Source organism: Rhinopithecus bieti, unplaced genomic scaffold, assembly GCF_001698545.2.
Source record: "Rhinopithecus bieti isolate Rb0 unplaced genomic scaffold, ASM169854v2 scaffold_3878, whole genome shotgun sequence".
NCBI classification, from domain to species: Eukaryota; Metazoa; Chordata; class Mammalia; order Primates; family Cercopithecidae; genus Rhinopithecus; species Rhinopithecus bieti.
Window position 1 is genome coordinate 5590610 of NW_016805059.1, and position 8105 is coordinate 5598714.

Consider the following 8105-nt stretch of genomic DNA (forward strand, 5'->3'; position numbering starts at 1 on the left):
AGCCTCCCGAGTGGCTAGGACCACAGATGCGCACCAGCAAGCCAGGCCAATTTTTGTATTTTGTGTAGAGACAGGATTTCGCCATGTTGTCCAGGCTGGTCTCAAACTCTGGACTCAAGTGATCTGGCCACCTCAGCCTTCCAAAGTGCTGGGATTACAAGTGTGAGCCACTACATCAACCCTCAATTGCTTTAAATGTGAGGGTAGAGAGTTTCCATATGAAGGAAGACTAAGGTCTTTTGACACTTAAGGAGATGGTAATTATCGGGTGATGCTGCTCTCACTACCATTTTTGCCAAATGGTAGTCAGTCAGAGTAAAGGCCCATAAAAGAGAAAAACCAATGTTCTGGGCAGAGCGACTATGTCCAGCCTGGATTCAGCTTTCCCTCTGCAGTCATTTTTTACCCCAGACACAGTCTTTTTATTTGCCTGATCTCGAAAGCCTGGTGGAAAGACAGGTGGATAGGAAAGGTGAGTGCTACAGTGGGAGTATCTTGCCTGTTGATAGCTGTCTGCAGGAAAAATAGAAGGAGGTGTAACTTAATTTGAAAAGACTGTGCTCTTGAAATTTTGGATTTAAATATAAAATGGAATCGTATTATACATGTACTTTAGGAATTTATTGTGCAAAGGAAATCTAGGGTATACCTTCTCTTAAGTGCAAATACTGTTACTTTAAATCAAAATAATATAATTATATAATTATATTTTAACCAATATGTCCTATAAGCTTGCCTTTTAAATGGCAGGTTTTCTTATGGAGAAATACCTTTATACTCTTAAATATATTTCTGCAATAATTCTGTACTCCAAAGCAATAAAAAAGAAATCACTGAAGTATAAAATATATTCAGTGAAAATGTTTAAAAAGCATGGAACCAACAAAAGTTGCCCTCTATATTTTGTAAGGCAAGAATCTGTATTTACTATTTCATAAAAGAAATCATACTTTACACGTAAAAAGTAAAAAGGACATAGCATAAAGGATAGTTGGTAATCTGACAACAGAGAGACACAGATGAAATATATTTTTATAAATATATATATAATTTTTGAGTTTAGAAGGGTTACTATATGAAATCCTATTGCATTGTACATAATTGTTAGTTTGATACAAATTAATCAGCTTGTGGTTATATATTCAATGGGACACCACAAATTAGAGCATCAATGTTCAATGTATTCTACTATCTTTATCATTCACTATGAAACTCAGTTTCTCATAGGTTAGCAAAGATGGAAGTAACACTCTTAATGGCATTTCCCTTAATTTGGAATATTCTATGTAAATGAAAGCAAGTTTCCTGATCGCTCCGATGCTGTCCTTATTCCTTACTGGGCCATGAAGAACTTGCAGGGCAGATGGTAGAGCCCAGGTGCCTAGAGCAAGTTCTTACTCAGTAGCTCCTCTTAGCTGAGGCTGAGCAGCTGAGGCCCTGGGGCTCCAACCGAGAGCCCGCAGGGATTGTGAAAAGATGCTGTGGCCTATGAAAGCTTTCCCTCAGACCAGTGCTGTTCCATTGTTTAGCATTTGGGAACCACTGTCCTACAGCATGTAGATAAAGGTCAAGTTTGCTTTTGATTGTCACCAATCATTAGATAGTTGGCTGTAGTAAAGCATAACAAGGTAATCACAAAGGGTAAATCCGTTTCCTATGTTATAAATGCATAATCTCCCTTTTTTCTCTATTTTCTGCATGTGTCACATGTTATATTGGGTTGAATAATGTCCCCTACCCAAATTTATGGCCACCCAAAACCTCAGAATTTGACCTTGTGTGGAAATAGGGATGTAATTTTCTTAGCATATGTAATTAATTGTAACTGGTTAAGGAGCTCAAGATGAAATCATCATAGATTAAGAGTGGGCCCTAAATCTAATGACTAGTGTCCTTACAAAATAGAGGACACAAAATCACACAGGGAAGACCATGTGAGGGCCAGCGCAGAGACTGGAGTTATGCTGCCCCAAACCAAGGAATGCCAGGAGCTACCAGAAACTGGAAGAGACAAGAAAGGGTTCTGCCCCAGAACCTTCTGTGGGAGCACGGCCTTGCCAACACCTTGATTTTGGACTTTGGCCTCCAGAACTCTATAAGAATAAGCTTTTGTTGTTTTAAGTCACCAAGTTATGACTAGGAAAATTGAGAAATATCTTTTGCTTTTTATGACTTAATTCTTTTTCTGCTATATCCTTTCAAGAATGAGGTCATAAAACTACACAAGAGATTCTTTGTGGAATCTCTCTGTTGACTAAGTAACACTTCTCACTTCACAAACTCCTTTGTGTTGGTCGTCTTTCAGTCTTTCATCGTCTTGACTCTCAACTGTTTTTGTTTGTGTTTGTCCCCTTCCTGTGCCCTTAGAAGCACTAGCAGAAGTGTTTTGCAGATGGAGGGGTGCCTTGTCTGCTGTCATCTTTCCATGTAACACTGAGTAGTCTCAGAACTAATTTAGTGGATTTAGATTTGAAAGAATTCATCATGCTCAGGTCTTTTCCAAGACGGTCAGGTTTCTAGCATTAATCTTCTCACATCAGTGCTCAGGCATTTGCCATTGATATTTATAACTACTGGCCCATTTCAGAGACTCTCTTTTTTACCAAGACAATGTCCTCTTATTTGGCAGCTCCTCCCTGGCCCCTGCATATCTGCTCTGGTGCCTTAGTAATCCCCTACTAAATTCAAGGCTGAAAACAGCCCCCCGGCCTTTTTCTAAACAGTTCACATCATAATCTAATCAGTCCAGAAAGTTCAGAAACATTTATTGTGCACCAGGTGAGGGCCCGACACTGTATCAGAGGTTCTCGTGTGTGTGTATCATCATGTATACACCAAATAGGAAAGAGAGAAACTTCTTAGTCTTCATTTCCAGCCCTCTGGCTGTCCCCAAATACTGGTCTTCTTTTTCCTAAGTCCCCTCAGGGTACCACTGCACCATAGACAGAGTTGTTGCTTTGCTCTAACACCTAGAGTTTCTCCTGCTAATGTGTAAACAAAGGGAAAGATACTTTCTCTGCTGTTCCTGAACCCTATTTTTGCCTTTTGGGTAATAATGCAGAGGGGAAGGGTGAAACCAACTGTGCAGCAGATACCTCTTAAATGCTCCTGTCCTGGGCTACCCTCTGTCCCCTGAGCACCTGACCTACTGCAGAGCATCTCCTCCTCTCTGCCCCCCATGCCAGTTTCCAAAGGGAGCCTGCCAAAGGGCTGAGTGCAATCGTCACCGAGCAGGGACCCCACAAGTTGCTAGGCTATGGGGGGATCTGAAGGGCTCACAGGGGAGAGGCCCATGGAGGACTTGGGGCAGCAACTAATACCAATTTGTACAGAAATACTGAACATTTTAAGAACAGTATGGCCATGCTAGTGGGTGCTAACTTGTATCAACCCTGCCTCACTGTGATCGACACGGAATGACTTAACCTCACTAGGACTCAATTTCCATGTGCATTCAAGGGATCGTATTTGTCTTACCTACCTTACAGCCATTATACCGGATCATTGTCTGTGACGAATACTTGCTGCTTAATAATTTAAATGCAGAATTTACATGGCTTTTACTTAAACTTTACCTTTATATTTACCAAACTCTCTGTATGACCTTGGGTCAATTATTTAACCTAACTGTGTTTGTTTCCAAATCTGTGAAGCGAGAGGTAACAATAACACCCAACTCAGAGAGTTGTAAAGATTCCACAAGTTAATACAGTGGAGTGGTGGGAACAGTGCCTGGCCTCATAATAATTAGGTGGCACTGAGTTGGCAGCTCCCTAAGTCCTGTAAGTGGAAGGAGGGGCTCTGGGCTCCAGTTGTGAAAATGAAAGCCCTGTGGGTGACTGGAAAAGGAGACTGTACTTTTGTTTGCTGAATATTTATATTTCCAGATGCTGATAGTTGCCAAACACAAACAAAAAAGCAAAAAGGGTTAGTTTTCAATACTTACATGTCTTCTAAAAATTTCCCTTGGACTTTCTCAGTCATCATATACCTTGCTTCCTCTTTTTAACAATCTTGTTATGTTTTTTTCCCACAATTTCCTTATATGACCTTGGGCAAATCACTTAATTTCTCTGAGCCTCACTTTCTCTTCTGTAAAACAGGGACAAATATGTGAGAATCAAGTAAGATAAGGAATACGGAAGTCCTTTGAAAATTAGAGGCATTGCATAGCTTTTATGAATTAAAACATGTTTATGGTTTATTAATTACATCAGCACAAACTTCTCTTTAGGATTGGAAATGCTTCCCTAAGGGTCATTAAAATCACAAGATAAATAACAAAACCTGTGGAGATATTCAAATGGAAGGAGGACTATGTATCTTGAAGGTGGATATACCAGAAACCTGGAGAGACTTAATGGTGTTCACATATAGAAAAGGTTGGAGAGGATTATGTCCAGCTGTTTTCCATCTTCATTGATGACAGGATAAAAGAAAATAGGCATCAACAGGAGGGATTTAGCTAGACATGAAGAATTTCTCTGCTGTTGCAGATTAAAAAAAAATTGAAATGTACTGCTTGATCTGTCTGAAAGTCCATAGATTTGATGTGTAGTAAGGACATGAGAATTAGCACACCAGGTCAGATCAGGGGATTTGCCTGAAAACATCACAGATGTTCCCAAACTGCCATGTTCACATCCACACTTTTCTAGAACAAATTTATATTTTTAGCCTTTGCCAGTTTAATGACTTATATGCTTTCTGCATATAAATTAGCATCCCCATTTATTAGTTAAGGGCTGTTGCATTGAGATTAGAAGCACACACTTAGGAGTCAAAAAGCCTGAGTTCCAATCCTGATTTTGCCCCTTGGAGCTGTCTCAGCTTAGCTATTTTTATTTTTTTCAGCCTCTGTTGCCCAGGCTGAAGTGCAGTGGTATGAGCTCACTGCAACCTCAACCTCCTGGACTCAAGTGATCCTCCAAGCTCAGCCTCTCAAGTAGCTGGTACTACAGGTGTGCACCATCGCATGCAGCTTATTTTGTTTATTTTCTGTAGAGATGAGGTCTCTCTATGTTGCCCAGGCTGGTGTCAAGTGCCTTGACTCAAGCAATCCCCCCACCTCAGCCTTCCAAAGTGCTGGGATTGCAGGCGTAAGCCATAGCACCTGGCACCTCGGCTGATTAATTGAGTGCTATACCTTGTTTCCTTATCTGTAAAATGGAGATCATAATGATGCTTACCTTATGGGTGGTTGTAAGCATGCCTGCCATGGAGCAAATGCTCAAAAATGGTCGCCAGGATTACGCTAATGTAGCCCCTTCATAGTTTCAAACAGGTGCCTCTTAGAGCTAGTATGTAAAGATTTGTTCTATTACTTCACTGTTTTGTTTGTGTCCATTTTCTAGTCTGCAGCTTCTTCTTGTCCCTCCTCCTCCTTGTCCTCTTCTTTCTCCTTTTCTTCAATCCATTCTCACAGGAAAGTACATCTCTCTCCTTGTTTATGTTACTTGCCATTCTCTGAACTCTCTTCAGGTCCATTACATTTTTCTTGAAGGGAAGTGACCTGGAATTGTTCAAGTGTGATCCTCCCTAAAGGCAGAGAGATGGACTGAATAATTTATGAAGGTACCTTCTGGCAATATCAATCTATGCAATGACTTTCAGGTTAAGGGAATTTTCGTTTCCAACCTCCCTCATCAGTTAGCAGATATCTTCTTATAACACTAGGGGTCACTATTAAAGCAGTGTTTCAAAAGCATTAGCCTTTAACCAGCAGTGAAATTGAGAAAATCCTTCAGAACACTGCAAGAAAAAAGATATTATACAGGTAGTCTGAGGGCAACAGCTGGGATTTTATCAGGTTCCTAAATTGAAATTCACTTCTTTTATTTTTATTTTATTTTTTGAGAGGGAGTCTTACTCTGTTGCCCAGGCTGGAATGCAGTGGCGAGATCTCAGCTCACTGCAACCTCTGCCTCCTGGGTTCAAGCAATTCTCCTGCCTCAGCCTCCCAAGTAACTGAAATCACAGGTGCCCACAACCACACCCAGCTAATTTTTGTATTTTAGTAGAGACGGGGTTTCACCATGATGGTGAGGCTGGTCTCCAATTCCTGACCTCAAATGATCCGCCTGCCTTGGCCTACCAAAGTGCTGGGATTACAGGCATGAGCCACTGCACCTGGCCTTGAAATTTATTTCTAATCTCTTCTTGTTTCTCACCCCTAGAAAACAATTCCATTTTCCTTGAGGTGGTAAGACCTCTACCTGGGAATATCTGGGGGTGAAAAATATGCTCTGGCTTGGACTGCTGACTTTAAATCCATTTCTCCAGCTCCAACACCAATGCTGAGCCAACTTCCATAGTTCCGAGCACCTTCAACTCATTTCCACGTGGCAGTCCCCCCTGCCTGCACCTTCCACTCCAGACATGTTAAACCAGAATCCACCTCCCAGTCCTTTATTCCCCTCCACTTTCACACCCAAATAGATTCCCCTTCTTAACTTCCTCATTGGTGATTAAGATTCAACCTGCAATTTAAAGGCCCTCATTCACCAAGTCCTTGCTTTTTAAATATATCTGCTTCTGTAAAATTGGAATAACAATAGTGTGCACTTTATAGAGTTGTGGGGATCAAGTAAGACCACCATTAGGCAGCCACCAAGAAAGGGCATGGCTCAGTGTAAGATGCCCCTTTAGCCATGCCTCTCCCAGCAACCATTGAGGGGGATCCCCAACCCCTCCAGCTCCTGTCAAGTCACCCTGCCCCACCCCCAATCCTTCACTATGTACCTTGCGACCATTAGGACTGATCTCATCATGTCCCTTATCCCCACTGATGTCTGATCCCCACAAGGAACCCAAGGCTCCCAGGTTACCTCTCATCACTGGGCATCTAATCCTCATCTGACTCTGCTCATCCCCTTTTCTAACCTTACTCGCCATCCTCCTCATCTCCCAAAACCTTTTCACTTGCAATCATCTGCAGAATCCTTTCCTTTATGCTCTCCTCTGAGTGTGTCCTTCCCCTCCCCCTGGAGGAGTAACTGAAACTTGGCTCTGTCCCCTGGTGACACTGCTTCCCTGCAGCCCTCTGCAGTGGTAGCTGGCTTCCCTTTCACAGGACCTGGAGGTTGAGGTAGGGTTCCTCTTGCTTCTCATTGCTGCTTCTACACCATACCCCCTGCCTCCTCCATAATTATCTTATCATCAGACCATATCACTTAGTCTCCAGTCATTTATTTATCACTTTTTTATAATGTTAATAACTGACCCACTTTCACTCACCTCAATATTACCTCTGTCTTGGGTCTTAGCAATTTCAAGTTACACACAGATGATCTTTCTAACACCTGGCCTCTCCTCTAGTGATCTTGTTCTCCATCCAACCTCAGCCACTTATACCCATGGTCACAGCCTAGGTGAGCACTGTCCAAAAGAACTTTCTGCAATGATGGATATATTTTACAGCCACTCTGTCCAATAAAATAGCCTTAGTCACATGTTACATAGGGCTACTGGGTGCTTGAAATGTGACTTGTACAAGTGAGGAAGTGAATTTCAAATTTTATTTAATATTTAACTAATGTAAATGTGAAGCATCTATCTTTCCTTGTATTCTTTGTTCACTCCTGTTCCTGTAGATGAATTTAGCTCCTGGCTTAGGTCAACACATCACTAGTACCTTAGAGGTCATTCCCTCCTAAAAACATTCTCCTTCCTTTCTTCATCAGTTTTCCTCTCTCTACCAGGTTATTCCCAGCAACCTCCAAGCCTGGTGCTATGTCTCCCATCTTAAAAAAATCTTTCTTGGCCGCAGCTTCCCATCTGGCTACTGCTGTATTCCCCCAATTCCTTCTAGAGCAAAACTCCTTAAAAGAATTGTAGTGCTCAGGCACAGTGCTGGCACCTGTAATCCCAGCACTTTGGGAGGCCGAGATGGGAGGATTACCTGAGCTCAGAAGTTCAGGAACAGCCTGGGCAACACATTGATACCCTCGTATCTACAAAAATAAAAAATTAAAAAAAAAATTAGCTAGGCATGGTGGCACATGCCTGTAATCCCAGCTACTCAGGAGGCTGAGGCAGGAGGATCATTTGAACCCAGGAGTTTGGGCTGCCCTGAGCTATGATTGTACCACTGCACTCCAGCCCAG

At 42.0% G+C, this 8105-nt stretch overlaps 1 long non-coding RNA gene across 1 annotated transcript in view; it reads right to left on the bottom strand.

Moving 5' to 3' along the window:
• The window catches only part of LOC108529049 (uncharacterized), a 10632-nt gene extending 3262 nt beyond the window's left edge, over positions 1–7370 (bottom strand). The window contains exons 1-3 of the long non-coding RNA XR_001885386.1: positions 7237–7370; positions 5190–5538; positions 3947–4092 (exon numbers count right to left, since the gene is read on the bottom strand). This is a non-coding gene — a long non-coding RNA (uncharacterized LOC108529049). The remainder of the gene's footprint in view (positions 1–3946; positions 4093–5189; positions 5539–7236) is intronic.
• Between the last annotated feature and the right edge of the window lie 735 nt (positions 7371–8105).